Below are 27,885 nucleotides of genomic sequence, written 5' to 3' on the forward strand. Positions count from 1 at the left end.
GACAAGAAAATTGTGCGTCAGCACAGTTGTGTTGTAATGATTAGGGAAATCTTCATGTACAACACATATATGTACATTATAACATATTGGGATTTTATGCAACATTTTATAATTTTTAAATATTTAGATCCAATTCAACTTTCTAAAAATCTATGTGACAGCTAAGCAAAGTCACCAGTTTTTATCTCAATTTTAGAATAAAATCCAAACCCCTTTTAGTAGTCTTCTACATTACCAAGTACAGCTCTTGCTCCCCACTCCCCCAACCTATATTCTGGCCACACTGCACTTCTATTCCTTGACTGTTATTTCCTACTCAGGACATTGGTACATACATGCTTTTCCCTCTGACTGGCATACACTGTTTTCCCTGATCCTGCACAGCTGACTCCTTCTCAATCATCAGTTCTCAACTCAAATGTCCTCCTCCTATACAGGCTTTTCCTGACCCCCTCCCCAACTGAAGCAGGAGCCCCCACTTACTCTGTATCACATGATTTTGCTTACTTCCTTATAGAACTTACCACAGTCTGTAATATTTTTGTGTGCCCATGTCCCACCCTCTTCCACCACTATTAGAGTGAAAGCTTGAGGAGAAGAGGTTTCTCGTGGGCCTTACTCACTACTGTACTTCAGCACCTATAACAGTGTCTGGCCCACAGCTGGCCCTCGTAATTAATTTGTTCAATTAATTTGTTTTACTCAGCACTTGTGCCAGGATTTGAAGTTGAGTTGAACTTGACTCCAGAACCCAAGTTCTTAAATACTCTGCTTGGCTAACATTTCATCTAAAACAAGTGACAGTAGATAGTGACAACGGTTGGCATCAGTCAAGGAAGATTTCTTAGAGAAGATGTGAATGATTTGGATATAGGCAAAAAGTTAAAGGAGGCTATTACAGACCAGGCGAACATGTAAAACTAGAAATAAGCTAGATTTATGAGGCTAATGTCGGGGAAAGCTTAATCATAAACTTCATTATAATGGAATTGATATTGAACAGACACAACATAACCAGTTGGTGGAAAAGTTTAATTCAGTCCTAGTTTCTCCCAGTTTCCATGTCAAATTTCTTTTGGAGCTCATGAATACACTTCATACGTTTAAATATATATAGTGAGCAAAGCTATAACCTTCAAACTCAGGTCAGCATCTATTACAGGAGTGAGATAGGAGCTGCTGGCTGCTACCCATTAGTGCCCAAAGTTGTTTAAAATCAAAACCCCAGTAACTGGGAATCTTCTTCTTTATTCACATTTGCTTTGAGCTATTCCATAATATTCAGCTGAATATTGATCTGGTAGAAAGAGCAGTGGAAACTGGGGGCTAGGGTGGGGGCAAGGATTGCACAAACAAAATGTTTTCACTTTGCAAATAAATTGATTTAAGCATTCTCTGAAACGTTGCAGCTTATATATTTCATCTTGTTTCTAAGAATGTGCCACTTTCATTTTGAGATCTAGTGATGTTAAATAGGAAAGACTAATTAATATATAGGAAAAAGTATTATTCACCTCACTCCAATGCTTAGGAAAATATACTTAGCTATACAACCCGTGATTCACAAAGGAAGCTGAGAGCCAGCTACAAACTACAACTCCCACTCGGAGGTAATGAAGCGTGAAATGGCACTTTAGAATTAAAATTACATTGAAAGAAAGAGCCCTTCCAAAACTCAAGAAAAGAAGTAGTATTGAAATGTTGAATAAAACGACACAGAGTACACTTTCACAGGTTATTAGCCATTAAAGAGTATGTTGTTTGTAGGGGTTATTTTCCTCCCATTTTATGTGAGTCTTTGCTTTTTCTAAATGTTACAGTATTTCCTAATAACTTCTTATGGAACAATTTGTTGATAGATTTGATTTAAAATCATTTTCAGAAAGAAATGCATCTGGGCCTGGTGTTTGATTAAATCAGGTAGCTATTGTGGTCAAATTCTAAATGTACATTCCTTTCAGTTGCCCTCATAAAACATTTCAGACCTCTCTGCTCCTTCAATTGTTATGAGTTTATATGTTGTTTGAATTTGTTTATTTACTATCCTATCAATAATCTGAAAACTTCAGCTCTTCCTTAACTTTTTCCAGATATTGAAGAAATTTGCTCATGATCCAAAAGGTAAACAATTTATATATACCAAGCCCAAAGGAGCTATTCATGGCTCTCTGATCTTAAGTGTTATTCAAGAAACGAAGAAGAAAAGTATCTTTATTCCAATATTTTATTTAACTCCTAGGTATGTCATATTATGCCTAAAAACTAATTTTATTCTTATTCTTCTTGATTTTGCTGTTATAATTATATAAAAATTACATATACCCATTCATGAATTTTGCTGATTTAAAAAAAAATTTGCATGAGAATAATGTATTTTGTGTAGCAGGATATAAAAGTTAATAGTGGTTTTATTTTTCTCCCTAAATAACAGGAAATGTTTCCAATTATTTTTTAGAGCAGGACATTTGGTACAGATAATGTTGCTATAGCAACTTTAGAACAGGTTTAATTTGGGCCACGGTGAGTGCCCCCACTTGTTTTAAATTCATCATTCAGTCTAATCTAGCATTTACATGAAGAGCTACTTTTACAAACACTGCAGCAGAAGTACCTATGTGGAAAGTTGTTTAGAGATACTGTGCCTCAAATCTCCACTTGCATTCATGGTGTTTATTAAGAGCTTTTATCACGGTGCCAAGAGCTATAATATTTATTAGGAAAAAATAAAAAATTACTCCAATTTTATTCAAGATCAAAAGCTTTGAAAATCAATTTAACCTTAACAAAGCTCTGAAAATATCTTGACATTAAAATACACTTTACTTTCTAGGGTTAAGCCTTACAAAAATCTTGGAAAGGAGATATTTATTGTGTTTCCTTGAAGAAAGATATTTTAGCTTATTCTGCATTAGCTTATTTCTGCTGTAATGATAGCATATACCTAAAAGAATCTCGCCAGTGTTCACACATATTTAGGATCAAGATAGTTTCAGATGAGGATGCATGAGGTTTCCCAGTTCCAGAAAAGTGTGCTAAATGTACACGGATCTTCAGGTTTTAATCTCATAAAGGCTAAAATCTTTAACTTATGATTCCAGATAAGATTTGACCTCTGTTACAATTGCAGTACTGTCTTTGAGGCAGCAAACATCCTTTTACTTCTGCCTAGAATTCATTTGCTGTCCCCTTATGTTAGAATTCAACTCAAAAGCTACGTTCTCTACCAAACCTTCCCTGATTTGCACTGCAGAGTCACCCTCTTCTCCAGAACATTTGGTCTAGACTGGGCTCTGCTATTTCACATACTTATTTGCATATTTCCCACTACTAGACAGAGAGTTCCATGAGGAATACCTACTTAAATTTAGTGCCTTCTTCCCCCCAAACCAAAACAAATTCAACAAACATTTGTTTTAATGAATCAACACATAGCTATTGACCACCTACCACGAACCATAACAAGTGTTGTAGACTTGCTATTTTCATTTGGGGCACTAGGATATATATCCTGAAATCACACCGAGAATACAAGGCAATAAATGTCATCTGTAAAATGACTAAAATCAACAATAAAAACAAGCTATATAAGAGTTTATGAGATAGTCAACCAGGGAGATCAGAGAAGGTTTTAAGGAAACAGGAAGATTGGAGTTAACCCATAAGTACAATTGGGAATTGGGGAAGTAGCCAGAGAGGGTGGAAGGTTTTTTTCAGAGAAGAGCAAGAGCAAAAGGCAGTGGAGACAGGATAATTGATCCAAGGACAATAAATATACAGATATGGCTGGGTCTAAAGCTATCTGAAGGAGAAGGATTTCTTACATTCCAGAAGAGTGGTTAAAGCGAAGTGCCCTAAAAAAAATGACTGTGGAAATTATATAGAAAGGTTTTAAATTATACACTACAGAGTTCCGGTGTCCAGACCTAGAATTGGTTCTGATATTTATTATTAACTATTACTTTCCCCTCAAAACATTTTTAGAACAACAATAAACGAGTCATGACAAAGTAAAACATGAAATACCAAATTCTTTCTCAAATCTACTATTTCCTGATAAGACTGTATTTAATAGGCATTTCACATAAGACAGAAATGCAATGAAATAATATAATTTAGGGAAAGGTAAATTTAGTTCATATCTCATCTGCCCTGAGCTACTAGTTTCATAGTTTTAATTTCCATTTTTTAATCCCCCAATTTTTTAATTTTTTATCTAAAACAGAAACAAAATACCCCCCAGCTATTTGTATAAAAGAGAATTGAGCTAATCATAAAGATTTGAAGCTCATCCTCATGGTTCAAGAAATGTAACAAAGAAAGGCTCTTAAACTTTGCATTATATAACTATTATAGCCAAGAAAATTAATTTTCTAGACAAAAAGAATAGGCTATTGACATTTTTCATCTAAAGTAGTCATTATATATGCTCAAAAGAAGTAGAAAAAAGATGAAATTTAAAAGAAATCATGAAAAAGTGTGGGAGGCTGTAAATCTAATTTAATGAGAGGTCAAGACATGTAACTTTGCTTACAAGACTAATTCTGAGGAGAAACATTAAATAAACATTATATAGGCGTCAACTATTGCAGCAAATAAAGATTGGATTTCAAAAACACTAAGGAATAGAGGTGTAGGTGTGACAAATGCAACAAATATGAAACTCTAATGTTTAACCTTTAAATCAGTGATCTGGGAGGCTGAAACACACTAAGATGGGTATGAAAAGCATAAATAAAACGGCATAAAAAGCCATGAACCAAATTAACAAAATATTATGATTCAGGATCAAAAAATGCTAGTCTATTACTACCAATAAAAAAAAATGTAGGGAACTTAGTTTTAATAACATGATATTAAACCAGTTATGAGAAGTAAAGGCAATAGAAAATGAGATGGATAATTCTATACTCTTGCCTCCCAAGGGAGTTGAGAATTAATGAGATGACAACACAGTTCCATTTGATACAAAAGGAAAGTGATGAAGCTTCAATGGAAAAATGTCTTTATTAATGAGGAAGTATGTTTTGTTTGAACATGAAAAATCCTAAGCTTGGGGGGGTGCCCTGGTGGCACAGTGGTTAAGTTCATGCGTTCTGTTTCGGCAGCCCAGGATTCGTGGGTTCAGATCCTGTGTGTCGACCTACTCACCTCTCATCAAGCCATGCTGTGGTGGCATCCCACATACAAAATAGGGGAAGATGGGCACAGATGTTAGCTCAAGGCTAATCTTCCTCAGCAAAAAGAGGAAGATTGGCAATGGGTGTTAGCTCAGGGCCAGACTTCCTCACCCAAAAAAAAAAAAATTAAGCTTGGAATTTTCCATACTAGAGCCCTAGAAAAATAGTCTTGCTGCTATTTTAGGGGCTTACACATCTGTTTCAAAAAATAATCACGAGTCAGGATTTATATGAGGCAGATAAGTAATTGTTCTTTGTTTCTTTTTTACCTCTACACTTACTAGATACTGTCTCATCTTTCTGAACATTATCCATTGTCTCACATCTCTTAGAGTCATTAATTAGAGCCCTAGCTTCATTTAATAATAAAAATAGAATATGATGTATAAAAAAATATAATAATAGTATACCATATATTAATCACTTACCATATTCCAGGCACTGTGCTAAACATGTTCAGTGTTAACACATTAAGCATGTTCGTTACAACACCTCATGTGATTCTCTACGTGGTTGTGCTAGTTATCAATTCATTGCCTCTCAACTCCAAATCCAGCCTTCATTCCCTGTTCTGAAAAAATAGAGCTGAACCCTTTAAATATTTTTCCCTTGCCAGGTTAAGCTTTGCCAGTAGAAGGTGTTGGGGGAACAATGAAGGAGGAAGGGATGCTCCTCTTCTGTGTCTGGTGTGCTCCCCTTGCCAGGCTCCTGCAGTGAGCTCACCTTCTCCAGCACCTGGCTCCTGCTATGTGCAGCAGCTAGCAGCACCAGTGGCCAGAAACCTTCCCCAGCACCCCGTCAGTCAGACAGCTTCACAGCCAAGCGGCGCAGGGAAAGCACCAACCCGTGGATGGCTTCTTTGGTTACATTCTCGGGCCACTTTGCAGCCAGCAAAATCCTCTGGTTCTTCCCTGGGTGCTCTATCTCAGCCCTCAAGTAGTGGCTGTTCCTTAGGAACCGCCATTGCTGCATTCTGTGAAGATCTCTTTACTTCTTACGAGCCAATCCTCCGTTACCGCCAACCATCTGTTAAAACTAGTAATTCTTTATGTTAAACTTCTTCCGTTCAAGTCTATGAGGTTTCTGTCTTCTGCTTGGAGCCTGACTGGCACAGTGCCTAGGAGGTAGCAATTAGTAAGCTCATCGTATCGAGAAAATAGCTTCTCCAATATCATATAGCTAATAAGTAGAAGAATTGGGATTTGAACCTTGTTTTTTCCTAACTTCACAGCTCAAGTACTAACCATTTATGACCAGGTATAATTAAAAATAGCTCCCCCTTTTATTAGAAGTGTCAGAGTTTGTTTAATAAATTACATGGCCATCCTAATTATATTAGACTATTTTTCATTTTGCTTGAACCAGCAATTCTCAAGCCTTTTACCTCATGATACAAGTGAGAATAAAAGTCACGTGCTTGTCACACTCTCAGTCCAGTTCCTTTAGCTCCTTTCTCTCACACTCTAGAAAGCACACGCCAAGACAAATCCGGGAGATGTCAATATGGAGATAACCTTGAATCGACTCGAGTTCATTATAAAGGCAACTCTTCCACGTATTCTGGCTCTTTGTCTACTATCAGTAATTAATTACTCACGATACCTTACAGCTGATTGAGACACTATATGTGTTGGAAAACATGGTTATTCTAACCCATTCACTAAGGAAACACCCTCATATGTAAGCTACAGCTTCTCAATTGGTTTATGTAATATGCAATTTATTATTTACAATACAATATACAAATTGTTAATATCCAATATACTTTATTAATATACAAAGTGTATTGTTTTATTAGTATACTTTAAAAAGCTGATTATTCCAAGGGTGCCAAGTTACATCTCAAGCAGGACAATTGCTTTGATGCTTTATCACTGCTCTGAATATTAACTTTTTATATGTAAACAGCTCAGAGAAGGGACACTAGATAGCAAAGACATGCACAGAACTGTACATCTCACAGAGAATATCCTACAGTAAATTAAAAGCAATGTGACGAGACCTTGCCTTTACATCTTCAGATAAACTACTAAACATTTTGCCCAATAAGCCAGGAATAAAGATTCCTTATTAGTATGCTGAGAATTTCCAAAGCTTTCTAGGGTTATAAAACACAGTTTATTCTAGCTTTACATCTGATGACAAGGACTTGAACACCATTGAAGTTGTAGGTCCTTGCTGCCCCAAAGTTTAGAAACCAGAAGATTCAGACAACAGATTGAATGTATGGTAATTTGAGAGGGAGACAGTGGTACATGGTAGATGCTCAATAACTAACAAATCAATGTGTTGAGTGGATGGATGAATACTGTTCCTTCATACAAGCATCATCTGCAGTTACCCAATATGCATACCTCAATATTGTGTAGCCAAAGCATCTAAAATGACATTGACAATTTTAGACTCCCATTTGGAGTCAGGAGAATCCAACCTCGTCATCTTAAAGATCGTGTGGCCCTTGTGTTTGAGTGGAGATAAAAAGACTGACATTGGGCCTTGCTTCACCAAGAGTCTATCCTCGGACTAGCAGCTGTGACCCATCACTCTTCAAGGCTTTGCCTACAGACTTCTCGACAGAGCTTTGGCTTACGTGAGCCGCTGCATCTGCTGCATACTAGTAAGACCCGCCTCCCTTCAGATATTTAATATCTATCTTAGAGGCACCAGATGCCTGACAGCAAAAGAATACTAATGAAGGCTGTAGAAGCAGGTTCAGGAGAGATTATGGAAATTGTTTACAGAAGGCTTAAAATGGATGTTATACTAACTGTTCACGTGGATTTTGTTTGCTTCTAGAAATAAGATATTGTTGTTCATGTCATTATTTGGTATTATTTGGTGATTTGGATTCTTTCCAGATAGTCCAGATATTCTCTACTCTTTCCTAGAATCACAAAACAGTTAGCTGATAGACTGACTATTACTTGAATGTTTAGCGGTGTATCTCTAGTTCTCAAGCTCCAGTTCTCAGCTGGGATATTCATTTGAAAAATACTTTGCATGTTTCACTTTAGTGACTGTTTGTGCAGATTACATTGTGAGAGTTTACTTCTGTGATTATGCAACCTCATTTTAGTAATATGTGTTTTTGAACACAGGGCCATAATATACTCATAATAAAAATAAATATGCATGTACTGACAACACATTATCTGTACTTTTAGAGTTATTTGTTTCCAATAGAGTGTTTGTTCGTAAAGATCTTTGCATATTTAGAGCCGTTTTTTCTCCAAATTACAATCAATAATTTTTAAAGAGAAAATTGGAAATCCATGCTATACACTATATAGAGAATAATAAATTTAACATCATTACAAGAGCTACTGAATTTATTGAAGACGGTTGGAAAGTATTAAAATAAAACCATAGTTGGATTTGATTTTTTGAAAACAGCTATATGTCTTTTATTCCTCTGTAAATTAATTGATACTTCCTTGATTATAGAAGAAATAGGATTAGGGAAACCAGCTGTATGTGCTTCTCTTCTGTCACACTTTTATTGAGGTGACAGGAGAGTAACCTCCAGGCCATTTTTGATCCCTCAGCCTGGCTGGTGCTCAGGCAGTACCAGTTTTTGTTTGTTAGATTATTTCAGTGTCAAAGCCGTGCCTCCATGCTCCAAGCATTTCAGTTAGTAGTAAGGTACAGGGAGAGGATGAAGGAAAATTTTTACTTAAAATGCATAGTATCAGTAGTACTGGTATGAGGTTGGGGGCTCTGAGATATGAATACTTAAGCTGTTAAAAGAAGCTGAAAAAAGCAACAAACAATTGTTAAGTAATAAAAACTTTCAGCAATTACTAGTCCCGCTGCCTTGGTTGTAACAGACAAAATGTTCTGCATCCCATTATATATCCTGCGATCCATCCCATCCCCCATGAGACAGAGATTAATGCTGCAATACCAAAGAAGGAAAATGTGATTACACCAGATTTTATTGTAATACCATTATCGATTTGTTGCCATAATAATGTAGGATGCACATTGCTTTACTTCAGTAAGTTTTTATTTTTCTGCATTTCCCCCTAGAGATTTGAGAGCCTATATGTCTATAAAATTGCAACCTTGAGTCTGCAATTGGAAAGCCTATCTATTGTTCTAAAGTTTCCTTTAATCTGACTATACAGGTAGGCATAAACTATCATAATAATAGAATGTATATCCTTAGTACTATAAATTTTCCATCATTGGGCTCCTGTCTTAAGCGTACCTTAATATTTAAGGTGCATCTTGACAGGCTGAGATTTTTCCTCCATCTTAGTCGTTTTTATTAATGGGATGAAATGGATTCTGCAGTATTATAGATTTCAAACTTAACCAAAAAGCAATGATGCCAGCCTTCCTCACACTACTCTCTTTAAAATAGAAAACATATTTCAGTTAGTCTTATTAAAATAAAGCAAAAATGCTTTCAACATTTTAGAGCTTTCTATCTTCTCATTATTGATTGCCATTTAAGATACATTTCCCTCTCACATGTATGCTTGTTCCTTTGCCAGTACTAATATTTTGTTAATACGATCAAACTTCATTATAAATTATTACTCACAATGTGGATTTCAAATGTCTTCTGAAATCTTACATTTTCTGTAATAGGGAACTTTTGTAACACAAGTATTATCCCTTGCCCACTCTTCTATTCTCTCCCTTCACTCTCTCCCTAGGCCGCTCCATCTGTTCTCAGGGTTTTATGTACTACCTACAGGAGGAGAGTTTCCAAGTTTGTATCTCTAGCTCAAATCTCTGAGTTGAGACTCCTACGGTCAATTGTCCAGTTAACATTAGATGTCTCATAGGCATCTCAGACTTCACACATCCAAAGTGAAGCTCTTGCTTTCCCTTCAAACCTGCTCCTCCTCGTCGTCCTCTTTTCAATAAATGTTGTCCCTCTCCACGCAGCTGTTTATGCCAGAAACCTAGGGATCATCCTTCTCATTCCCCACATCCAATCCATCATCAAGTTCCGATGGTCCATCCCCCAAATATATTCCGAATCCATCCACTCCACTCCACGTCCACTCCCACTACCCCTGCCCTCGCCACCACCGGGAGCCGCCTACCTGCTCTCCCAGTGTCCATTTACAGTGTCCTCTTATCCGTTCCCCACACAGGAAGCAAAATATTCTTTTAAAATATAATTTAGACAATGTCACATCCCAATTTCACTTAGAATAAAATGGAAAACCCTTGATGGGACCTTTACAATCAAATCGAAACTTCTTGCTCTGGTTTCCAAAGCCTGGCCCCTGCCCACCTCGGCAGCATTACTTCCTGTCGTCTCCCCTCTGCCAGGCATGCACCAGCCACACTTCAGCTCCCACCTCAGGGACTGTGACTGTGCTGTTCCCCTGCTACAAACGCCCTTCCTCCTGCTCTTTGGATTCCTGGCTCCTTTTCACCCTCCAGGTCTCAGTTTAAATATCACCTGCCTAGAGAGGTTTTCTTCCCGACCACCTGATTTAAGGGTGATCTCCCTGCAACACCACCATTGTTGTGTTTCACAGCACCCCTCTATTTTCTTCATAACACTTTCAAAAATCCTTAATTATTTAATTAATTTATTTACTTTTAATTGCCTATCTGTCTCTCTAGGCTAAAAGTTCAGTTAGGGCAGGGATATCGTCTACCTTGTTTATCTTTACAACCCCAGAGCCTAACACAGTGTCAGTCACACAGGAAATGATAAACAAGCATAAGACATGTTCCCTTGGATCATCACTTAGCACAGTCTTGTCTATCGCTAATTATTCACTTGTCTCCATCACCTACTTCACTTCCTTTATTTAAAATAAACATTTAAAATTTATTTCAAGTTCTGCTACCTATCACTGTTGACTTATAATTCAAAAATAACAATTAAGGGGTTATAATTTCACTAATCTTCTAAGTATTTTCTTCTATAACTTAGCTCTTTTTTTCACCTACCTAGTATATTGGTTTGTGTTCAGTAACAAATGGCCACAAAACATCAGTGGCTTAATATAGTGAAAGTTCATTTCTACTCTTGCTCCGTATCCTAGGCACTCTGCTCCACATAGTCATGCAGGGATGCAAACAGATGAGCAGAGATCTCACTGTCTTAGAGCTGCATAATGCATCATATTGCTTCCTCAGTTTCCATGGAAGGAGAAGAGAGATGTTAGAAATCGCACATATGTTTTTCCTTAATCCAGAAATAGCACACCACACTTCTGCCCACATTTCACTGGCCAGAACAGGTGGCATGGCCCTCCCTAACTGCAAGTGGCCAGTGAGTGAAAAACTCAGGAGCACTTCTCTCTCTGCCACTCTTAGTATACCATCCAAATGGTATAACTAATAACCTTAAAGTTCCTAGAAGTGTTTGTTTTTCTATCACATAAGGATGTCTGTGTATGTATATATATTACTCAGCTTAAATATATGGAACTTACTTGTAATGTAATTCAATTTAGGAGGGAGTGTTTTTCACATGTTTTAAACAGACTGTGTAAATTAATATAATAAAAGCAATAGTGTAACTATGGGTGGGAAAAATAGAAATAAGAAAAATGAAAAGAATATTATATTCAGCCTGAAAAATAAATACTATCCCAAGTGTAATTTGTTCTTTCAATCTGACAAAAATATATATGCATAAACACATAAAAGAAAAAAGTTCCGACGGATTCCCATTGCTCTCTAGACCAAAAACTTTTCACTGTAACTGTCAAAGTCTTCCATCAGTTAGTAATACCTTGTCTGCTCTACTCTTTCAAAAATAAATCTTTATTTGTGCTAAAGACATGGCTTAGTGCTAGCAGTGGAAATCTGAAAAACATATGATCTCTGACTTCAAGAAATCCATATAATGAGGGAAGGCTGACTTGTAAATGGTTAAGGACAGTGTGATAAATCTTGTAATAAAAACATCCACAAGTTCTCTTGGAATAGAGGGGAGAGGGAAGGCTTCATAGAAGGTGCAACATTTGATCAGAATCTCAAAGAATTATTTGGGGGGCTGGGGAGCAGGGAGTAGGAAATCCAGTACAAATCACTGGACCAAGTTCCAGTGCCCAACTATACTGCATATCAATACAAATCCCATGCACACATCTTTAGTCAGGCCAGCCACCCTTGCTCAGGAGAACGCCAAAGAAGTATTGCCAGCCCTGATGAGAAGTTCCTTAGGGACAGAAAAAAGTTAAGGTTCTCTAAAGGAGAGCACAACATGTACAAAGTCATAGGAAAATGAAAGAGCATGGTGTATATCAAATTGACAAATACCAAAAGTTTGACCTCACACTCTGGTGGTAAGATTGTGGGTAGATAGACCTCTCACACATTACTAGTGGGAAGGCAAAATGTACAACACCTAAAGAGAAGAATTTGGCAACCTCTAGCAAAAATGCATACATATTATCAATTGACTCAGCAATTCCCTTTCTAGGAATCTATCCGAAAACTGACACTGGCAAAAACATGAAAAGATATTATGTACAAAGGTATTCATTACAGCACTGTTTTTAAAACAAAAAATATAGAAACAATACTAACTTTCAATTAACAGGGACTGGCTATATAAACTATGATCCGTGTAAACAATGTAGACTTTGCACCTGTAAAAAGAATGGAGACTATCATTATCTACTACTATGGAAGATCTCCAGCATACTTAAGTGAAAAAGCAAAATGAGGAAGAATGGGTATGGTATGCTACCATTTATCCAGGCAATAAGGGACATGAATATTTATGATATATAAATAGAATATTTGAAATTGCCATTTTTAGATTAAAAAGAAGTCAAATATTGGCAGTTTGATGTGGTTCTAGTTAAGGCATACATATTAGCCTGTATTTTTTTGTTTTTCCTGAGGAAGATTAGCCCTGAGCTAACACCTGTTGACAATCTGTCTCTTTTTTGTGGAAGATTCACCCTGAGCTAACATCCGTGCCAATCTTCCTCTATTTTGTATGTGGGCCGCCACCACAGCATGGCCACTGATGAGTGGTGTAGGTCCATGCCCGGGAACCGAACCCAGGCCACCGAAGTGGAGCACGCTGAACTTAACTACTAGGCCACAGGGTCGGCCCCCCATTAGCCTGTATTTTTAAAAGTAAAAGGTAAAAATTTTAAATGATATCTTCAAGATACAATGACATATATCCCAGATTTGCCCTAGGTTGTCCCAGTTTACACTTGTTATAATTATAATAAGCTGTAATTATTAATATAAGCCTTTTTCACTCTTGAAAGTGTCCCAATTTAGACCAAAATTTTATGGTTCTATAGCGGGTAGAGGGGGAAAAAAAGGTGGAGAGGACATGTGGGAATGAAGAAATAAGGGCAGGAAGAGCAGAGATAGAAATTTGACTTCTTTTAACACTGTTTGTTTTGTCAATTTAACATTGAAAAGGTAAATATTTTAAATCAAACGTTATATGAAGTAAATCTAAATGTGTTGTTGATATTGTTGATATTATTCTAAGATAGCTTTGTGTGTGGTACAGAATAAAGCAAATGAATAATTGTGTTGATGTCATTAAGAACCAGGATTTCAGCATAGGAGAAAAGACAAAGATGTAAGATCAATAGGTTCAGTAAATATTCAATAGCTCTCAATTTGCATTAAAGTTTCAGTGTGAACTCAGGATGTGTTATATCTTTTTTTAAGTATTTTATTTTTTTAGAGCAACTATAGGTTCATAGCAAAATTGAGAGGAAAGTAAAGAGATTTCCTATATACTCTCTTCCCCCACACATGTGCAGCCTCCACTATTATCAACATCACTCACCAGAGTGGAATATTTGTTACAATTGATGAACCCATGTTGACAAACCATAATCACCCAAGATCTATAGATTACATTAGGGTTTACTCTTGCTGTTATACATTCTGTGGGTTTGGACAAATGTACAGTGACATCTATCCATCATTATAATATCTTATAGAGTATTTTCACTGCTCTAAAAATCCTCTGTTCTCTTCCTATTCGTACCTCCCCACTTCCACACCTGTCAACCACTGATCTTTTTACTGTCTTCATAGTTTTGCCATTTCCAGAAAGTCAAATAATTGGAACCATACAGTATGTGGCCTTCCCGTATTGGCTTCTTTCACATGGTAATATGCATTTAAGATTCCTCCATGTCTTTTCATGGCTTATAGCTCATTTATTTTTAGTGCTGAATAATATTCAACTGTCTAGCTGTACCACTCTTTATTTACCATTCACCTACCGAAGGGCATCTTGATTACTTCCAAGTTTTGGCAATTATAAATAAAACTGCTGTAAATATCTATGTGCAGGTTTTTGTGTGGGCATGTTTTCAACTCCTTTGGGTAAATACCTAGGAGTGCCATTCCTGGATCATAAGATAAGAATATGTTTAGTTTAATAAGAAGTCACCAAACTGTCTTCCAAAGTGGCTGTACCATTTTGTGTTCCAGCTAGCAATGAATGAGAGTTCCTCTGGCTCCACATCCTCACCAGAATTTGCTATTTTCAGTGTTCCAGATTTTGGTCATTCTCATAGGTGTGTAATGGTATCTCACTGTTGTTTTAATTTGCATTTCCTGATGACAGATGATGTATAGCATCTTTTCATATGCTTATTTGCCATTTGTGGTTCTTCTCTGGTGAGATTTCTGCTAAGATCTTTGGCCTATTTTTTATCCAGGTCATTTGTTTTCTTACTGTTGAGTTTTAAGTCTTCTTTATAAATTTTGGATAACAGTCCTTTATTAGATGTATCTTTTGCAAATATTTTCTCCAATCTGTGGCTTGTATTCTCATTCTCTTGATACTGTCTTTTGCAGAGCAAAAATTTTTAATTTTAGTGAAGTCTAACTTTTCAATTATTTCCTTCATCGATCATGCCTTTGATGTTGTATCTAAAAAGCCATCACCACAGCCAAGGTCATCTAGGTTTTCTCCCATGTTACCTTCTTTGAGCTTTGTAGTTTTGTGTTTTATGTTTGGGCCTACGTTTTGTGGAAAGTTGCAAGGTCTGTGTTTTATTCAGTTTTTCGCATTAGATGTCCAGTTCTTCCAAAACCATTTGTTGAAAGACTGTCTTTGCTCCATTGTATTGCCTTTGCTCCCTTGTCCAAGATCACTTGACTGTATTTATGGGAGTCTATTTCTGGGCTCTCTATTCTGTGCCATTGATCTATTTATCTATTCTTTTGCTAATATCACACTGTCTTGATTACTGTAGCTTTATAAATCTTGAAGTTGAGTAGTGTCAGTCCTCCAACTTTGTTCTTCTCTTTCAATATTGTGTTGGCTATTCTGGGTCCTTTGCCTTTCCATATAAACTTTAGAATCAGTTTGTTGATGTCTACAAGATAACTTACTGAGATTTCGATTTGAATTGTGTTGAATCTATTAATCAAGTTGGGAAGAACTGACATCTTGACAATATAGAATATTCCTATCCATGAACATGGGATATCTCTCCATTTTTTTAGTTCTTCGATTTCATTCATCATTTGTAGTTTTCCTCAAATAGATCTTATACATATTTTTTCTGGATTTATACCTAAGTATTTCTTCTCTGTGGGTGCTAATGTAAATGGTATTGTGTTTTTTATTTCAAATTCCACATTTTCATTGCTGGTATACAAGAAAGTGATTGACTTTGACATATTAACCTTATATCCTGCTACCTTGCTGTATTTGCCTATGAGTTCCAGGAGTTTTTTGTTTATTCTTTTGGATTTTCTACATAGATGATCATGTTATCTGTTAACAGAATTTTACAGCTTTCCTTCCCAATTTGTATACCTTTTACTTCCTTTTCTTGCCTATTGCATGAGCTAGAACTTCCAGTACATTGTCGAAAAGTAGTAATAAGAGGGAACATCCTTGCCTTATACGTGATCTTAGTAGGAAAGCTTCTAGTCTCTCATCATTAAGCGTGATGTTAAATGTGGGGTTTTTTTGAAGATAGTTTATCAGGTTGAGAAATTTCTCTGTTATTCCTAGTTTACTAATAATCTTTATCATAAATAGGTCAAATGCTTTTTCTGCATCTGGTGATATGATTATGTGATTTTCTGTTTTAGTCTGTTGATGTGATGGGTTACATTAATTGATGTACAAATGTTGAACCAGCCTTGTACACCTGAGATAAATCCAACTTGGTTGTGGTGTATAATTCTTTTAATACTTTTGGGGATTTGATTTGCTAATATTTTGTTGGAAATTTGTGTATGCGTGTCCATGAGACATATTGCTCTTTAGTTTTGTTTTCTTGTAATGTCTTTGTCTGATTTTTGCATTAGCTGGCATCATGGAATAAGTTAAAGAAGCTACCAGTGACTACTAGAGTCTAGTAAAAGGATTCAGGAGACAACTTGAATAGGCACCCACTGGCAAAGAGGGGAGGAAAGAGGGGAATCATGCATTTATCCTGCCTTTCTTTAATTAACTGTATCTCAGGGTAAGCAATCATTTCATGTCGGAAAACTCCTCTTTATGGAAGTGTTCCTACTAATAAATAAAGAAGATTTTTAGAATTAGAATATTACTATTTTGCAATTCCTAATTAACTAATGGAAAATGATCATCAATAGCTAAGATTATACAGGGAGTTGCAATCATATATCATATAACTCCTGAGAATATACAAAACATCACCTCCAAAGAAGTCTGGTAATGCATTTAGATTTAACAATCAATACACAGGAAATACAAGGGACACCACAGGGATGCAACCACACAATTCAGACAGTGGGAAATTCTATAAGAAAATTACCTGGGTTTTTGAATAAACAAATGTAAGAAAAAGAGAGAGAGAAAGATGGAATCCATAGACTTAAAGAGACTTAAGAGACATGTCAAACAATTGCTTTATGTAGTACTTATTTCTATATTGATTCAAACAAACAAAATGTATAGAACACAAAATGTGATCACTTATAGGATTATAACCAGAGAAATATGATTACTAACTGGATATTTAATTACTGAATTATTGTTTATTTTTCAATTTGTGATAATGATACTTTGGTTACTTTTTTTTTTAAGAGCCCTGCACGTTTTCCATTACAAAAAAATGCAAGTACTCTAAGTAACCTCTCTTGTGTGGCTATCTGATGAAATGACTACTTTTCTTAAATTGCTATATAAGAACCCTGTTCTGAAAGACTTTCTCCAGCTAACGCCATCACTTTAAACATTCAGCACAATGTGATCTTCATAATACACTTCATAGTTATAGCATAAAGCTACGGTTATGTCCTTTACAAACAAACAAGCAAACGAAAACCTCAAATACGCTATTGGCAATTCCTAGAGGTCAAAAGAAGCAATTTTTTCTTCTATGGAACACACGCCTCTTGGCCTTGCTCCATTTTCTCCTCCTGTAGTAACCCATCACCACCGTCAGACCCAGCAGGGCTAACACTAAAAACTAAAGATTTAACTCTGGGATGTCTCTGAGCAGTGGATGGTTGTGATATCACCTTGTAAATAATGACCAGAGGAAAATCCAGAATATCTGAGGGTGGTTGGACCAGATTGCCAATTGGAATATAGGAAAATCAGTTTACATACCAGAATGGGGTGGTTACAAACAGGAGGAAAGTTGAAACAGGTGTTGAGAAACTAAGTTTAGCTGAGTAATAAGAATGGAATCCAGGTTAAAGATAGTCAGGAGAAACAGATGGAACGAGGAGAGTTGAGCAGTAAGCAATGTTGAATAAACAGAACAGGAACAGCGTCAGAACAAGGACCAAGAAAAATACAGAAATCAATTCTCTGAAGAAGCAACAGAGATCAGAATCTTACAGGCTTGTGAAAAAGACTTTCCTGGAGGCACAGGGTAATTTTTGGAGCAGTGGCTTCAATAATTTGAAGCTTTTATTTGAAACTTTGCTTGCCTTAAAAGAGCCTTGGTTCTGGGTAGCCAGGAAATTATACATTGTTTACTACCCACAATTATATATTATTCATTGTACATTTTGGGTGTGGAAAAACTTAATAGCACCATGTCATAGAGTTTAGGTTGGGATTAAACAAAATTAAGTATTTAAAGCACATAGCACAGTGATCCTTAAAGGTTAGCCTCAATACAATAACAACTTAACTAATGTTGAAGGGAAATTGTGTATTGAAGGAGGTCACTAAATCCTGTCATTTCTACTCCTTTAAGGTCTTTAAACTTATTCTTCCTTGACGTCTCTGCTGACATGACCTTAGTTTAAGCCAGTGGTTCTCAAAGTGTCATCCAGGGATCCCCGAGGATCCCCAAGACCCTTTCAAGGGGTCTGTGAGGTCAAAAAAATTTCATAATAATATTAAGTTATTATTTGCCTATTTCACTCTCACTGTCTCCCAAATGTTCAGCAGAATTTCCCAGAAGCTACATGACAGGTGGTGACATCATTACTGTGATGACTAATAGAATATGCTTGTATACTCTTGTGCTTTAAAATTTCCTTTTTGTTTCTAATATGGTAAAGATCGGTAGCTATAATCCACATAACCATAAGCTCTTTGAGGTCCTCAATGATTTTTAAGAGTGTAAAGGGTCCTAAAACCAAAAAGATTGAGAACTGTTTCTTTAAGCCATCATATGTTGCCTTAACTTTTACAGCTGGCTCCCAATGTATCCCTACCTCTTTGTAATGTCTTCAAAGTGCTCATTCAGTAGTGCAAATCTGATTATATTGCATCTGTGTTTAAAATCTAATCTCTCTTATAACCTATAAGATGGAGAAGTAGCATAGCACAGTGGAACAAACAAGTGAGACTTTGGTTTCACCAAGGGCTGAATTAAAATTCCATATATGTCAGACTCTGCTAATTGTCCTCCAATAACCGTTTCTCTTTCTTCACTTTTCTAATAAAACTCCTGGGCTTTAGCTTAACACACGGCATTACCACTAGAAACTACTCCCTTGAAGGTGAGTGTGGTCATATGATGGGCACTGGGAGATGAGCAGAAGTGGTATATATGCAACTGCTAGGTCAAGTTGTCCAAAAAAAGAAGCTGGTTTCCTCACACTTCTTTCTTCTTTCCTGAAGAGCGCTAGAGGGTGCTGAGCCAGCTTCCGCCATGTGGATGAAGACCTACCTCATATTGTCCTTACCTACCTCATATTGTCCTTACCTACCTCATATTGTCTGCTCAAGTCTGTATTGTCTCATAGAAAAAACAACCTCTATCTTGAGTCAATTTTGACCAAGCAGGCAAACCTTGGTTGGACTTAACCTCAAATAAGTGCTTGTATGACCTGAATCCCTATGGTAAATTTGTATGAAAGTCTCTTTCTAGATATTTTTAGGTTCCTACACTGGGTTCCCATTAACCTGGGCCTGCCCTGAATAATCTTTTATTTTTCATTTATTCTTTCATTTAATATTAATGAAGTATGCTAGACACTGTGCACAACAATATAGCAATATTTAATCACCATTCAATACATCCATCAACACAATGGGATCCAAAATGAAGAAAACATTTTGATAGTCAAGCAGAGCAAAATGACACTTATTGAGGTCCTGCTACTTGTGGACAGACCCAGAAACTGTGACTGGGCTCTTGGTTATTGATATTCAACAAGTGACAGGGTTCCAGACTTATTAGAAGGGAACAATTAAGAAGAAAATGGGACACTAGTTCTTGGCTCAATACACAAAGCGTAGAGTGGAGTCTGTGCAAAGGGGTACGTGTGTGCGTGTGACTAAAACACAACATGAGATCATCTTTCATCAAGCCTCGGCTATTCAAGAATCCAGGGCAAGACTGAATGTGCGAGTAGGAGATGAATGATCCAAGCTCATCAGGAGCTGAGGAGGCCAAATGCCTCTACCATAGCAGGGGACGTGTGTGGAATGTTGGAATTATACCTTTCATGGACATACTTTTCCATATGAAAAAGGCATATACTTTCCCATCCCATTTTGTTTAAAATGGGAATGTGGCCCATCTGGGGGATTGACGGTGTTATTATTAAATTTTTACTGAAAGTAATTTCAAACTTTATATTGTTTTTAGGTCAGACCATATGAAATAGCTGCTTTGTGGATTAAACATGGAATTAAAGGCTCACACAACTATAGAAAGGTAGGAGGTGTGAAGGCCAGCCACGAAGTCCGCTTTTGGGAAATCTGAACATGCAAGAATTGTAGGTAAGCCACCACCAGAGGTCTCAGCATCAAACTGGCTGACACTCAGGAAGATATCAAAGCCCCAAAGGTATAACCTTACCTCTACCGGCTACCAAGGTCTAAAGCGAATGGATAATAGCTTTTCCTTCTCCTCTTCCTTACAAATCGCATGCAAGTGCTTCTTATTGATAGTTTCTAACTAGAATCCTGCCAGCAAGGAAGTCTGTGGAATGCAGTTTCTAGGTTTTACACCCTGTGGCACAGTGAGGAACCTAGAAGAATGTGAGTCAATGTTAATGTCATTTTTATTAATTAGAATATGCGTAGAGTCTCTGGAGTAGAATAAATAAGAGTTCAAAGCAGAAAGAGAAGGTAGAGGAGGTGTGTGTCAACTCAGACTTTCTCAAGTGCTCCCTCTTCTTCTCCAGCTCCCCCTCATTGTGGATAAACGGAGATGCTGCTAACACTCAGACCCCAGATTGTGGGGGGGCCAGAGGGGGAGGTGCATGTGTGTACTTCCTATAGGATCCACAAAAGAAAGATTTTTGGAGTCATTTTTCTATTAGTCTCTACACCTTCCTTCATTCAAGGAATAAAGTCACATCTACAATGTTTAAATTGAGGGAGTTGGAATTGTTTGAAAGTATATAACACGTTAACCAAGAAAGAAAGATGTCTGGGATTCTATGCTATGACATTAAATACATGCTTTATTCATTAACGTCCATTTAAAATAGAAACTGATGTGTTATTGTTAATGAAAATGTAATTTTCCATTTGGTAAAGGTGCCCCCCAGACTCACTATTTCAGCTTTTCAGATTGATTATTTAAGAAAATGGTGGCAGATCCACGCCATGGGGCTTTTACTGTAATTACATCTGATTCTTGGACATTATATTAGTGCTGGACTATTAGTATAATAATGGCCACCAATGTACTTTTCATTTGTATTTTCCTAATAGCACCTACCTACGGAAGGGACCTAATTTGTCATAATGGAAAGTTGATGTTTTTATGATACATTTAAAAAGGGTAATTCCTTATGACTTGACCACAATAGTTCATGTTGGGAAATTGTATCATTTTTTTCAATATGTCAATGTTAATCCATTTTGCAGTCTGTTTAAGCCTGGTTTAGTGGTCAGTCATTAAAGTCATAATAGTAAATGTCTCACTCATTGTCCTTTAGAATATATATATATATATATAGACATAAATATATAGAGAGACATAAATTTGAGGGTAATTATCTGTGAGGATAGTTGAGTGTTTCTTGAAATTACAGAATTGTTTATATTGACATCTGATATAATTTTCAAGATTCAAAAAAAAAAAGAGATGAGTAAAGTTACTTGGGAGAAATACCAATGCACACCTCTCTTCAGATTACATACTTTATTTTACTTTTTTTCCTGGATCTAAATATTCAGGCCCATTGTAGAAAGTGTATTTTAAAATGCAAATTCAAACCACATATAATTCTACTACCTAGAAACACCATCATTTTAAAAACATATCTTTTCTTCTTTTTTTTCCCATTTATCTTTGTGTAGAAGTAAACATGGATATTGAGATGTGCAAATGTGAGTAAAAATGTGTATGTTTTCTGTAAGAATTCAAATTAGGAACATGTTGTCTTTTATTTACCATTTAAATACAGGAGACTTCATCAGCGTTTAGTGTTGCAAAGTGATATCTGAGGGCAGATTGCTTTTTACTGCTTTTTATAGAAAATCTAAAAGTTTTATAGACCTACGATTTTGTTGATATGGGTGGATTAGATCAACAGATTTTCAAATGTTAAGCCAGCCTTGCATCCTTGGGGGAAAAAACCCATTTGGTCATGGGGTATAATATATTTTAGATATTTCTGAATTCTGTTTGCTAATATTTTGTTGAGGATTTTGTGTCTATATTTATGAGGGACATTGGTCTGTAGTTTTGCTTTGTTTTGTTTTGTACTGTCTTCATTTGATTTGGTATGAGGCTAATTAATACTGACCTCATAAAACAAGTTGGGAAGTGTTCCCTACTCTTCTCTACTCTGAAAGAGGTCGTGTAGAATTCATGATAATTCTCCTTTAAATATTTAGTAGCATTTTCCAGTGAAACCATTTTGTCCTGGAAACATCTTTTTTAGGAGCTTTTAAATTATGAATTCAATTTCTTTAATGGTTATATGGCTATTCAGATTATTTTGACTTGGTTGAATTTTAGTAGTTTGTGGTTTTCAAGGAATTGATGCATTGCTTCTAGGTTGTTGAATTGAGGAGCATAAAATTGTTCATAGTATTTCCTTATTATCTTTTTTTTTTTTTTTTGTGAGGAAGATCAGCCCTGAGCTAACATCTGATGCCAATTCTCCTCTTTTTGCCAAGGAAGATTGGCCCTGGGCTAACATCCGTGCCCATCTTCCTCTACTTTATGTGGGATGCCCCCACAGCATGTCTTGACAAGCAGTGCTTCCGTGCCCGCCCAGGATCCGAACCTGCAAACCTGCAAACCGCCAAAGTGGAGCACACGCACTTAACCACTACGCCACCGGGCCAGCCCCTCCCTTACTATCTTTTTAATGGCTGCAGGAGTCTGTAGTGATTTTTTTAAATCAGGTAAACTTTACAAAAGTAAAATGCACAGATCTAAACAGCACAGTTTGATAAGTTTTGACAAATATGTACACCCGTATAACCATCGCCCAAACCAAAATGAAGACTATTTCCACCACTTTTGAAAGTTCCCTTGACTTCCCCGTCAGTCAATGAGCAGCACTCCTAAGGAAACTGTTGCTGTGATTTCTATCATTCTAGAACAGGAGTTGGCAAACTGCAGCTTAGACCAGTTAAATCTGGCCTACCACTTGTTTGTGTAAATAACATTTTGTTAGAACAAAGTCACACCCCTTTTTTAATGTATTGCGTACTGCTCTTTTCATGCTAGAGGGCAAAGTTGAGTACTTGAGACCGAGGCGTTATGGGCGCACTGTGGAAGTTGGTCTTTTCTGGATCTTTCTGTATTCTTGCAGAGACCCAGCCTCCTGAGCAATGCAAATTGACATGCCATCAAGAGAGAGAATGCCTCCTTTTGTCCCCTAGAAACATTTGCTCTTCACATTTGATGAGTATGTCTTTACATTTCAGAGGGAGATGAAACTGGGAGCCATTTGTTTTCATTTCAAAGGATTGTAAAATAGAGACTTTCCTCTTTTCTTCCCAGTGAAGATTTATTTACATTAAGGAGATAAGATTTATGTACTTCTCTCAGGAGTGGAGGGCAGCTGTACAGCAGTTCCCGTATAAACTCCCGGATTCATCATTCTGGGGTTCCTTTCCTGTGATAAGAAAATTTCCTCTTTGTATTACAGGCCTAAACTTCTGGCTTTCATCACATTGCCCTGACGGGAGAACAGAGAGTGGGGAACCTATGCAGGGATTGCTGTAAGGAATAATAGTCTGCCTTTGATCCAGAAACTTGTTGTTTGCTTTCAGAACAAAACAAATGAATATAGATACTAAAAACTTATCACCACAAAGCCTAAAATATTATTATCTGGCCCTTTACAGGAAAAGTTTACCAACCACTGTTCTAGAGTAGCATTACTGTTCTTGAACTGCAATGCATGGAATTAAAAGTTTATACTCTGTCTGGTTTCTTTTGTTCTACATAATGTTTTAGAGATATATCCATATTATTGTGCATATCAGCAGTTCTTTTAATTTCTAAGAGAATTCCATTATGTGACTATTCCACAATTTGGTTCTTCATTTTCTGTTGTTGAACATTTGAGCTGTTTTCAGTTTTTGGTTATTATGAACATGCTTTCATTTTGCCTGGGTATAATTTCTGAGTTATAGGGAAGATATATGTTTAACTTTGTTTAAAAATTTCATTTGCCAAAAGTGGTTTTTACGCTGTTACTGTCAACGTGTTAGAGTTCTAGTTGATCCAAATTGTTATCCATATTTAGTATGATCAGTCTTTTTAATTTAAGCCATTCTATGAGTATGAATTGGTACCCTCCTTGAGGTTTTAATAACATTTTTCTAATTACTAATGATGTTGGGCTCCTTTTTATGTACTTATTAACCATTCATATGTCTTTTTGAAGTATGTGTCAAAGTGTCTATTATTTATCTTTTTAAATTTTATTTTCAGCAGTTCACTTTATATTTTGGATGAAAGTCATTTACCAGATATATGTATTGCGAATATTTTCCCCCAGTCTGTGACTTGCCTTTTCATTTTCTTAAGAGTTTTTGATGAGAAGTTTTTAATTTTCATAAAGTCTTAGTTACCCAGTTATTCTTTTGTGGTTAATGATTTCTGTGCCCTAAAAAATCTTTGTCTACTCTACAGTCAGGAAGATATCCTCTTATGTTTTCTTCTAGAAGCTATATCCTTAGCTTTTACATTTAGGTCTATGAGCCACTTTGAATTAACTTTTATGTATGGTGTTAGGAAGAGTGTCAAGTTTGTTTGTTTTGTTTTTCTACAGAGCATCCAGTATTTCCAGCAACATTTGTTGAAAATATTTTCCTTTCCTGCTTAATTTCTTTGGTACCTTTATTGAAACTCAATTTGCCATATGTGGATGAATCTACTTCTGAACTCTCTATTCTGTCTGCTGATTTGTTTGTCTATTCTTATGCCAACACCACACTAATTCAATGTTTGTGGCTTTATAAATTATCTCAAAAGTAAGTTGTCTTCCAATTATTTTTCTTCTTCAAGATTTTCTTGGCTATTAGAGTTCTTTTGCATTTCCATGTGAATTTTAGAATCACCTTGTCTACTTCTACAAAATAGTCTGCTGGGATTTTGATTGAATCTGTAGATAAATTTAAGCATAATTAACATCCAAGAAACACTGAGCTTTTTCAACATAAGATCATAATATACCCTTTCAATTATTTAGATCTTCTTTAATTTCTCTAAGAAACATTTAGTAGTTTTCAGCATACAAGTCTTGTACACCTTTCCTTAAATTTATCCTAAGAGTTGATGGGGATTTTTTTTAATGTTATTTATTTATTTTCTTTAATCTCCGATTGGTCATTGCTAGAATGTAAAAATATTATCTATTTTTTAAATGGACCTTGTCTCATACCACCTTACTAAACTCACTTATTAGAGCTAATAGTTTGCTTATAGATTCATCTGTGTTTTCTCTGTACATAATCATATCTTCTACAAATAAAGACAGTTTTATTTCATCCTTTCCAAACAAAACACATTTGCAGGCTGGATTCATCTCACAGGTGACCAAGTTGACACCTTGAAGAGTCTAAACTCTTCAATGTGCAAGTAAAAAAACTGAGGTCCAAGAAATGATGTGCTTAATTAGTGCTTAGCCGAGCCTTGAACATGGTCCTCGTATTTGAGGGCCAGGAGTCTCTCTGTGATCAAACTACCATTATGTGAGTATAGGACAGCTCTCAGAGTAAATGTCCCACTCTATTCCTGGTAAGTCAAGTTTAGCTACCTTTCCAAAGCAGCTCCAACCCTAGGACGCCCCTGAATAATGTCTGCTCCCTTTATAGTGAAAAGTTGTAAAAAGGATGCCTTTCCTAAATTCTCATAAATATTTTCCTTTATTCTTGGAATTAAAAGAAAATCCTGGAATATCTATAGGCATGAGTCTCTTGCCTCAAACTAGCAGATAGCTTTCAATCCACATCTGTAAATCTTATTTTAGCCCAAGAACTTTGCTTTCTTTGTTTTTAATTTTCATTAATGTTCCTCTGATTATTGGATTTCAGTTCTTAGTGGCTACTTCTATCCATTCATTCAAAAATATTCAGGCTATATATTCCCAGCACTGTAGTAGCTCCCAGATTATAAAATGTCAAATAAACCAGGTCCATTTCCTACTCTTATGATACTTAAAGTTGAGTGAGGGGACTGCTATTCAGTTTTGTACATGGCTCCCATTCTCTATTCCTAAGCTACAGGTCAAAGAATAGGGAATAAATAAAATACTCCCCCACTCCCCACCATTTTTTTTCCAAGCAAGTGACTCTGCTGGGTCACACAAGGCAAATATAGGCTGGCCATTAATCTTGTGCTTAGTGGATTTTATCCCCAAATTCCATTAACAGCATATCAGACAGCATTGGTTTTTAGTTTTAATGAGAGTTTCCATCTCTTTTTGGTGGGAAATCAGGAGATGTGTCAAAACCTATAAGAGAAACCTATAAGACAGACATTATTTTAAGACAGAATTTTAAATGGTTTTTTAATATAATCAATTTTTTTTCTAAATATTGTTCTTAATTTCTAATGTTTTCTGATATCTTTCATTAGACTTTAAGTTGCCTGGAAATGAGCATCTTATTGTTCAAACCAGTTACCTTTCTAAATGATTTTAGAATGTACTGCTTTTTAAAAAATAGTCCCTTATTCTACAACTATTACTATCATTATTTCTAAAATGTATTCCTTGTTTTAAATCAAAAACAATGACTCTATAGAGCAAAATAGCCCAAACTAAGACAACTTATCTGCAGAAGAAATTAGTTACAAAAATCAGAAGAAAAATTCTTCATACAGAGTCACTCAGCATCTGATTTTTGCTAATTCTCTTCAGTACAGTATCCATTTCCTGTAGATGTTTTATACTCTTTTTTAAAGCATAAAATAATTGCTGCTTCTATAGATAGCTTTGAACTCTAGGTGAAAATGTTTTGTGCATCAATTTCAAGTCTTTTTTTGACAGTTTTCTCTTCATTTTGGTATTAAAATGGATATATTCTTTGCAGAAGAATTATATGCAGTGTGGGAGATCAAGATTTGGCCACCCTGAAATATATCTCTTTACCTTGATTGTTTTCTCTGATGGACATTTGACCTCCCCCACTAACTGCCTAAAGAATTTGACATAGAAGATCTGTTCCAGGAAGGAGTTACTATCTGATGGCTGTAATATAATGTAAAATAGATGTTACAATAGGAAAGGCACCAACAAGCCCATCTTATCAAAAATTCTGTCTCTCTGGCCACATTCTCTAGATGGCCCTGCAAGGAGTTGCCAGACAAACATTTACATTTGTAAGGGAAATCTCCATTTGTAAAGGTATCTCCCTTTCTGTATTGGGAAGAGAGGGGATGACCTCATTTCTAGAAACTTATCAATGTGGAAGATGAAGCCTTAAATCTGCATAATAACCTTACTCTTGTTTATTGTGCTTTAGTGGTAATCTCCTGTAACTGACTCCCTCCACCCCCAACACCCTCCTTTGTCTTTAGCTGAAGATGATATTTAAGACGAGAATCTCTGCTATTGTGTTGAGAAACTCAGTGTCCCTGGTTTCTCCCATGTATATGTATTATTAAACTTGGTATTATTTTCTCCTGCTAACCTGTCTTGTTAATTATTTGGCCAGCCATAAGAACCTTAAGGGAAAGGGCAGAGGGGGATTCTCCCTCTTCTCCCACAGCAGATTACTGCATGTAGTGTCATTTATTCTTTTTCAGATTACACATTTCTTCCTCGGTTCTGGAATCATTTATATTATAAAAGATATGTACAGGAAGGAATAATTAATTTGCTTTTATTCTAAGCACCAGAATCCTCTGTCCTAATGCTTTGTCAGTGCTTTATCCACGTCTGACCTTGGTCTTATCAGCAG

Source organism: Ceratotherium simum, chromosome 9 (assembly GCF_057802395.1).
Source record: "Ceratotherium simum simum isolate JZ-2026a chromosome 9, ASM5780239v1, whole genome shotgun sequence".
NCBI lineage: Eukaryota > Metazoa > Chordata > Mammalia > Perissodactyla > Rhinocerotidae > Ceratotherium > Ceratotherium simum.